The following is an 8,996-nucleotide window of genomic DNA, read 5'->3' on the forward strand; positions in this document are numbered from 1 at the left end:
TAGGCAGGTGCGCGGAGCTTTGAGTCTCTTTGAATCTTTGAATAAAGAAAAATTTTCTTATCAAAGCTATAAAAAAGTACTCTTCATCGAGCTTACTAACACACACTTATCAGGAAGGTTTTGTCTTCTACTTTTCGACCTTCGTTTCTGTGTGCTCTGTGTTGAGGTTCTTGTTGCCACCTCTCCTCTCTTTGTTTATTAGTTGGTGTTGAAGAGGGATATAGAGAAATGGGACCTGGAGGTGGACCTGGTGGCGGGCCTGGAGGTGGAGGCCGTGGGGGTGGACCTGGGGGTGGAGGCCCTGGGGGTGGGGGCCGTGGGGGTGGACCTGGGGGTGGGCCTGGGGGTGGACCTGGGGGTGGTGGGCCTGGTGGTGGAGGCCGTGGGGGTGGACCTGGTGGTGGAGGTGATGGGGGTGGACCTGGGGGTGGTGGGCCTGGTGGTGGAGGCCATGGGGGTGGACCTGGGGGTGGAGGCCATGGGGGTGGAGGCCGTGGGGGTGGACCTGGGCGTGGTGGCCCTGGGGGTGGACCTGGGCGTGGTGGCCCTGGGGGTGGACCTCGGGGGGGAGGGCCTGGACCTGGAGGCCCTCCAGGCTTCGGCGGACAGGGAGGACCCGGCTTCGGTTGACCGGGCTTCGGCTTTGTTGGTCCAGCAAACGGTTTGTGTGGCATAATCAACTCATGGTGAGTTTATATTCACTTAATCCGTCTTTTCTTGTTATTTTTTCAGGAAAATGATACCTGCACTCCTTTGTTTTTGTAATGGTTCTACTCTATATTTGTGTAATTGGCAATGAGGTTGTTAGAATTACCCCCATGCTTGGCAACCATGAAAAATTATTCCATGGAATAATCATGGGCCCAAGCGTGTGAGAGACGCTAAGGTGGAGGGACATGGAGTGGGAGAGATTTGAGTTGGTGTGAGTGAGAGTGTAGAGACCATCTATAATCCCTAAAAAACAGTGAAAAATAATACTTAAAATTGGTGTTTTGTTTTCCTGATATTTTGGAGTTTTTTGTCCTCCTCTCACGAGTCACACCCAACATCCCAAGTTTGTCCCTCCTCGCCTAATGTTGGCATACACAAATCTCAATAAAAAGGGGCTCGAGATTATTAAAAACCTAATAACTATTAGGGCCCGGTTGGATAGCTCATATTTTGAATTTGGATTTGGAATTGAGTTTTGAATACAAAATGAATGGATCCGCCGGATCATGCTGAGGGGGCCAGAGAGGGAAGGGGGTACTTCCTAGCAGAGGGGAGAGGTTGAGGGGCAAAGAGGGTGAAGGAAACTGACGGATTTCCAATTACTTATATCCACAGCATATTTGGAAATCTGATTTTTTTCCCCTATCAGTCACTGATTTGGAAATCCAAGGATTTGATCTGGATCCAATTCACAACACACAATGGGCTGCAAATGTGAGAAATCCAAATCAAAATCTTCTTGGCATCTAAACGGGCCCTTTCGTTATTGCTATTAAATATCTTATACAATTAAATACATTACATTTTAAAGTTGACTCTGTTTTTAGCTTATGAAATTTTAGTCATAAAAGCATATATTTTCGCATGAATAATAATTGCGCATAGCTACCTAGAACCCAACCCAATCAAACCCAATTTGGAAAAAAATGGGTTAGACTGGTCTGGTTAGGGTTGAGAGATTTTTAGGTGGGTTGGGTTAGGGTTGACTTGACCATAGTCGACCTGAGGTTATAGGTGGGTTGGGTTGCGTTAGGGCTGAGGGAATGCTAATTCAGGTTGGGTTAGGGTGGGCGTCAAATTATGTTCGCTAGTGGTTAAGAGAGACATTTAAACGATATTAAGTGGGAGTACCATAAACCTCACATGGGAAGTTCAAAATCCAACATCTTGTGTTGCTTTATAATGTACACAAATCAAGATCAAGATAAGAAGTGCACCCTAATTGAATGTTAGGAAGAACTGAGAGCAGAGTGTTGGACGAAAACGAGAATTCTAGACAAAGGAAGGTCATGTCATTTGTATAAATAGACCGTCACATGATTCTCCATACACCGCAGGACTTGATTTTTCTTCCTCATTTTCCTCATTTGTAGCCTTTTCTTCTTATGTATGCATTTCGGGACTAGTTCTAATACAGTTATCTCTCAAGTTATTTCTTTTGGACCTTTATTTGCAACATCTAGAGTTACTCTATGAGTTGAATTTTTTCTACCTATAATTTTTTTTTTGTGCTACATTATTCCAGGGACCAGGGATTTAAAATTCAGGTATGGATATAACTGAACTTCTAAGGGGTTGTTTGAGTGCGGGATAATCTAAACTTGAGTATTCTGGTCATATGAGTTGCTGACTTGCCTGTATAATAAGAGCAGATTTACGATTTGAACATATGTTGCTATAGACTTTGTAAGATTTCTTCTAATATTTGGTACTATATCGTTCCTCTTTTCTTCTGCCTAATTCTATTTAATGGAACTTACATTGTGCATTGACCATGCTGATTGGGTCAATTGACCAGGTGTGGCTATGTATGTGCATTGGTCATGGTGATCCACTAAGGTAGATGGGGTGTAGTTGGTCCTTCAGAAAGCCAATGGTGGTTTGGGGTGGGAGGGGACCAATGACGACCTCAACGAAAAATCTGGTGGTTAGAAAATTAGCTAAGGTGGACTAGGAGAGGAGGAATGCAAGACTCACAAGAGCCCTTCCAAAAAAACAAGGAAAGGGCGCCCTCATTGGTCAAAACCAATTTAGGATGCGCAGAAAATCACGGTCATAACTGCCATAAAGCAGTTTTGACCAATGAGGGCGCCCTTTCCCTTATTTTTTGCAAGGGCTCCTGTGAGTCTAGCATTCCTCAGGAGAGAAAAAATAGAGTTAATCTAGGGCTTCCTAGTTAGATTAGAACTAATTCTTAGGTGGAGAAAAACTTAAGTGTTGAAATTCTATGTTTATATGGTGTGAAAGGAGGAACGTGAGTGGGGAGTGAGAGAAAAGAGAAATCTCATCTTTCTTTTTTTCCTTGTGGTGATTGCATGAATTTTCTAGAAAATTTTGGAAATGAAAAATATTTTTAGAAGTTTCTACTTCTATACACATGAAAACGATGTGGTGATTGCAGGAATTTTCTAGAAAATTTGGAAATGAAAAATATTTCTACAAGTTTCTACTACCTTACACATGAAAATGAAAACTCAAACAAACCCTATTCAAATTTTAAATAGAGGGACCTTCAATTTATAATAATATCCCTCTAAATTAAGCGTGATCATATCATTGCCGACTAAGTTGTAGGAAGAATTTTTTTCCCAAGCCATCATAAATGTTTTTCTTGAAATCCAAACAGGGCCTAAAACTTGTAACTCTAATCAGTCTCGAAGTAATTACTACTTGTAATCCTTACATACATTAACATGTACTTCTTAATGAAATTTTAGATGGATGCCGAGATGATCTTGAAAACGTAGATGACCACATTTTTTTTTAATGAAAGTTTCTTCTCTTTCAAAAAATTTAAAAAAAAAATTGCCGGACCTCATCTCAATTCACATGGGCTCACTTCACACTTTAAGGGGGTCTACTTGGAATAAGCGCAACGCACCAAATATTTTTCCAAACAAATATTACACTGGACTACTGTCAGCCCCCTAAATTCGATGCCATAGGCCTTGGCTTGTAGTGGCACCTTGCCCACTTGGCTATTACTCTTGCCAATAGCCAAGTGGGCCTAAGGAGATAAGCCAAAGAGCAAACAAGGTAGTAGTGGTGCCACTTGGTGGCTTGTTATTATAAGTGCATGAGCACATGACCCTTCGGGGCAGTTGTACATTGTACAATGGCCTATAGGCAGTGTGTAAATGAGCCAATGGCCTTGTAGTGGTTGCCAAAATTGCCCTATATGTGGGAAAACGCCCATGCAGCTAAGGCAATGGGGATTGAGTGTGTTCGTAGATAAAGGTTCCTTGTAAAAACTTTTTGCCTAGAGTAGGAATCTGTAATACGAAAAGCAATAGAGATTGCTCGTAGAAGTACCGAAGTAGGCATTGTTTGGGCCAAACCACGTTAAAAATTGGTGTCCCTTGCATGTTGTGTTGTTTCGTTGTGTGCTGGTCCCTTTCTTGAGAGAGCCTCAAGGGTTGAGTTAGCTAAGGTTGGAGACTTGGTGCCATCCTGGGTTGCATTGAGTAGGAGCAAAACGACCTCGTGACAACTACCAAGTCAAAAAGTTCCAAGAAGCTCACACATTACATACTAGTTTTGATTAAAATAAGTGACAACTACCATGTCATAAAGTTCTAAGAAGCTCACACATTACATACTGGTTATGATTAAAATAAATATATAAATCCTTCAGTTGCTTAGTAAAAAAACAAAATGTCGTTGCCAATTTTGGTGATTGATTCAATACTAGTGCCTTACTAACCAAATTAAGAAAATCTCTTTTTCATCACTACTAACTGTTAAAGTATGAAAGATAAATAACAGCTTTCTCGCCAACAGCTTAAGCTTTTGGAGTAAACTGGTAGTTTAGCATGGTATTAGAGCCAAAGGTCTCAAGTTCAAACCTTCCGGATAGCGAAAAATTCACATGCGTTGGTCGGCCCAAAGTGGGAGCACATGTGCCACATGTTTGCCAATTAGGCCACAAGTGCGAGGGAGTGTTAAAGTATAAAATATAAATAACGCCTTTCTCCAACAGCTTAAGCTTTTGGAGTAAACTGGTAGTTTAACACTTTAACACTACCAATGCAAGGCGCTGGTAAAACCAAGCGTTTATTGAAAGAATTGAAGGTTAAAGGAATGTTTGTAAAGAAAAGAGGAAGGGTAGCTGAAGATTGGTAGATAAGGGTGAGAGAATGGTAGGCAGGTACGCGGAGCTTTGAGTCTCTTTGAATCTTTGAATAAAGAAAAATTTTCTTATCAAAGCTATAAAAAAAGTACTCTTCATCGAGCTTACTAACACACACTTAACAAGAAGGTTTTGTCTTCTACTTTCCGACCTTCGTTTCTGTGTGCTCTGTGTTGAGGTTCTTGTTGCCACCTCTCCTCTCTTTGTTTGTTAGTTGGTGTTGAAGTGGGATATAGAGAAATGGGACCTGGCGGGCCTGGAGGTGGACCTGGTGGCGGGCCTGGAGGTGGGCCTGGGGGTGGAGGCCCTGGGGGTGGGCCTGGGGGTGGAGGCCATGGGCATGGAGGCCCTGGGGGTGGACTTGGGGGTGGAGGCCCTGGGGGTGGAGGCCGTGGGGGTGGACGTGGGGGTGGAGGCCTTGGAGGTGGGCCTGGGGGTGGAGGCCCTGGGAGTGGAGGCCTTGGGGGTGGAGGCCCTTGGGGTGGAAGCCCTTGGGGTGGATTTGGGGGTGGAGGCCCTGGTGGTGGAGGCCTTGGGGGGTGGACCTGGGGGTGGAGGCCCTTGGGGTGGACCTGGGGGTGGAAGCCCTTGGGGTGGATTTGGGGGTGGAGGCCCTGGGGGTGGAGGCCTTGGGGGTGGACCTCGGAGTGGAGGCCCTTGGGGTGGACCTGGGGGTGGAAGCCCTTGGGGTGGATTTGGGGGTGGAGGCCCTGGGGGTGGACCTGGGTGGGGAGGCCCTGGGGGTGGAGGCCCTGGGGGTGGGCCTGGGGGTGGACCTGGGTGGGGAGGGCCTGGACCTGGAGGCCCTCCAGGCTTCGGCGGACAGGGAGGACCCGGCTTCGGTTGACCGGGCTTCGGCTTTGTTGGTCCAGCAAACGGTTTGTGTGGCATAATCAACTCATGGTGAGTTTATTTTCACTTAATCCGTCTTTTCTTGTTATTTTTCCAGGAAAATGATATCTGCACTCTGTTTTTGTAATGGTTCTACTCTATATTTGTGTAATTGGCAATGATGTTGTTAGAATTACCCCCATGCTTTGCAACCATGAAAAATTATTCCATGGAATAATCATGGGCCCAAGCGTGTGAGAGACGCTAAGGTGGAGGGACATGGAGTGGGAGAGATTTGAGTTGGTGAGAGTGAGAGTGTAGAGACCAACTATAATCCCTAAAAAACAGTGAAAAATAATACTTAAAATTGGTGTTTTGTTTTTCCTGATATTTTGGAGTTTTTTGTCCTCCTCTCACGAGTCACACCCAACATCTCACGTTTGTCCCTCCTCGCCTGACGTGGGCATAAAAGACACAAATCTCAATAAAAAGGGGCCGGAGATTATTAAAAACCCAATAACTATTAGGGCCTGTTTGGATACCTCTTATTTTGTATTTGGATTTGGAATTGAGTTTTGAATACAAAATGAATGGATCCGCCGGATCATGTTGAGAGGGGCAGAGAGGGAAGGGGCCGGGGTGTTTTCTACTGGAAGGGAGAGGTTGAGGAGCAAAGAGGGTGAAGGAAACTACCAGATCTGTGGATTTCCAATTACTTATTTCAACTGCGTATTTGGTAATCTGATTTTTTCCCCTGTCAGTCACTGATTTGAAAATCCAAGGATTTGATCTGGATCCAAATCACAACACAAAATGAGCTGCAAATGTGAGAAATCCAAATCAAAATCTTCTTGGCATCTCAACGGGCCCTTTCGTTATTGCTATTAAATATCTTATACAATTAAATACATTACATTTTAAAGTTGACTCTGTTTTTAACTTATGAAATTTTAGTCATAAAAGCATATATTTTCGCATGAATAATAATTGCGCATAGCACGTGACTGTTCATGAAGTTGATTCCTTAAAATTTGGGGAGTGATAAATCGACTCCCAGATATGGCAAAACTACCCTTCCTCCGCGCATGCCATGTGGCATGTAGTGATTTGCTCGCTCTCGCATAGGTAGGAAAAAAGAAAAGGATATTATATTTTGGATTTCCCTTCAAAAAATGTCAGCTTTGTATGATAGGATTTACCACTTAATATTAAATATTCAAAACAAAACTACTGATCTTATTTTATCAGAGGACATAATCGTTCTTTTACTATGTTTTACAATTAATACTTGGTAAGGGCTGTTATTATTCACCAAGTTTCTTCAGTGTTTTTTATTTTCTTTGACTGATTTTCCTTTTCTTGTTTTATTATTTTGGATTTCATCATAGAGGTAGAACTTGGGTCGGGCTCATCCCGAACCTGAAAGGTTCAACCTGAGTTCAGCTCGGGTTAGGTTGGCATTTCCTCGGTTTGAGTTAGGAAAAGCCATCCAGTTGGGTTAGGATTGAGACCTTGGGCAACCCAGACCCGAACCCGACCTTCATCCTCTAATTTTATCATGATTTGTAAAATTTCCCTTTTCAAAAAAAAAATGATTTGTAAAATTTTAGGGGCAATGGGTTTTTTTTTTTTTTTTGGTTGGGCGGGGGGCGGCAAGGCTACCTAGAACCCAACCCAATCAAACCCAATTTGGAAAAAATGGGTTAGACTGGTCTGGTTAGGGTTGAGAGATTTATAGGTGGGTTGGGTTAGGGTTGACTTGACCATAGTCGACCTGAGGTTATAGGTGGGTTGGGTTGGGTTGGGTTAGGGCTGAGGGAATGCTAATTCAGGTTGGGTTAGGGTGGGCGTCAAATTATGTTCGCTAGTGGTTAAGAGAGACATTTAAAACGATATTAAGTGGGAGTACCATAAACCTCACATGGGAAGTTCAAAATCCAACATCTTGTGTTGCTTTATAATGTACACAAATCAAGATCAAGATAAGAAGTGCACCCTGTTTAACATTGTCTAATTGGAGGAATAGAGTGTCTTAAGACACTAATATTTCCCCATTTAATGTGATGGATGTGTGTATCAACGCATTGATAGAAGGGTTGAAGGTTAGTTGAAGAAGAGCAGTTGCCAGGTGAGGAGAATGTTAGGAAGAACTGAGAGCAGAGTGTTGGAAGAAAACGAGAATTCTAGACAAAGGAAGGTCATGTCATTTGTATAAATAGACCATCACATGATTCTCCATACACCGCAGGACTTGATTTTTCTTCCTCATTTTCCTCATTTTCCTCTCATGTATGCATTTCTGGACTAGTTCTAATACAGTTATCTCTCAAGTTATTTTCTTCTGGACCTTTATTTGCAACATCTAGAGTTACTCCATGAGTTGAATTTTTTCTACCTATGATTTTTTTTTTGTGCTACATTATTCCAGGGACAGGGATTTAAAAGTCAGGTATGGATATAACTGAACTTCTAAGGGGTTGTTTGAGTGCGGGATAATCTAAACTTGAGTATTCTGGTCATATGAGTTGCTGACTTGCCTGTATAATAAGAGCAGATTTACCATTTGAACATATGTTGCTATAGACTTTGTAAGATTTCTTCTAATATTTGGTACTATATTGTTCCTCTTTTCTTCTGCCTAATTCTATTTAATGGAACTTATATTGTGCATTGACCATGTTGATTGAGTCAATTGACCAGGTGTGGCTATGTATGTGCATTGGTCATGGTGATCCACTAAGGTAGATGGGGTGTAGTTGGTCCTTCAGAAAGCCAATGGTGGTTTGGGGTGGGAGGGGACCAATGACGACCTCAACGAAAAATCTGGTGGTTAGAAAATAAGCTAAGGTGGACTAGGAGAGAAGAGGAATGCAAGACTCACAAGAGCCCTTCCAAAAAAACAGGGAAAGGGCGCCCTCATTGGTCAAAACCAATTTAGGATGTGCAGAAAATCACGGTCATAACTGCCATAAAGCAGTTTTGACCAATGAGGGCGCCCTTTCCCTTATTTTTTGCAAGGGCTCCTAGGAGAGAAAAAATAGAGTTAATCTAGGGCTTCCTAGTTAGATTAGAACTAATTCTTAGGTTTGGAGAAAAACTTAAGTGTTGAAATTCTATGTTTATACGGTGTGAAAGGAGGAACGTGAGTGGGGAGTGAGAGAAAAGAGAGATATCATCTTTTGTTTTTCCTTGTGGTGATTGCATGAATTTTCTAGAAAATTTTGGAAATGAAAAATATTTTTAGAAGTTTCTACTTCTATACACATGAAAACGATGTGGTTATTGCAGGAATTTTCTAGAAAATTTGGAAATGAAAAATATTTCT

At 42.6% G+C, this 8,996-nt stretch overlaps 2 long non-coding RNA genes across 2 annotated transcripts; both read left to right on the forward strand.

Moving 5' to 3' along the window:
• Positions 1 to 485: 485 nt before the first annotated feature.
• Positions 486 to 2,444, forward strand: LOC143852764 (uncharacterized). The gene is made up of 2 exons (XR_013236854.1): positions 486 to 686; positions 2,237 to 2,444. It is a non-coding gene; the product is annotated as an uncharacterized LOC143852764 (long non-coding RNA).
• Positions 2,445 to 5,604: 3,160 nt separating this feature from the next.
• LOC143852765 (uncharacterized) lies at positions 5,605 to 8,341 on the forward strand. Its single transcript, XR_013236855.1, has 2 exons — positions 5,605 to 5,743; positions 8,100 to 8,341. It is a non-coding gene; the product is annotated as an uncharacterized LOC143852765 (long non-coding RNA).
• The last annotated feature ends 655 nt before the right edge of the window (positions 8,342 to 8,996 follow it).

This window comes from Tasmannia lanceolata, unplaced genomic scaffold, assembly GCF_043159265.1.
Source record: "Tasmannia lanceolata isolate RefF3 unplaced genomic scaffold, GAP_Taslan_0.1 ptg000019l, whole genome shotgun sequence".
Lineage (NCBI taxonomy): Eukaryota > Viridiplantae > Streptophyta > Magnoliopsida > Canellales > Winteraceae > Tasmannia > Tasmannia lanceolata.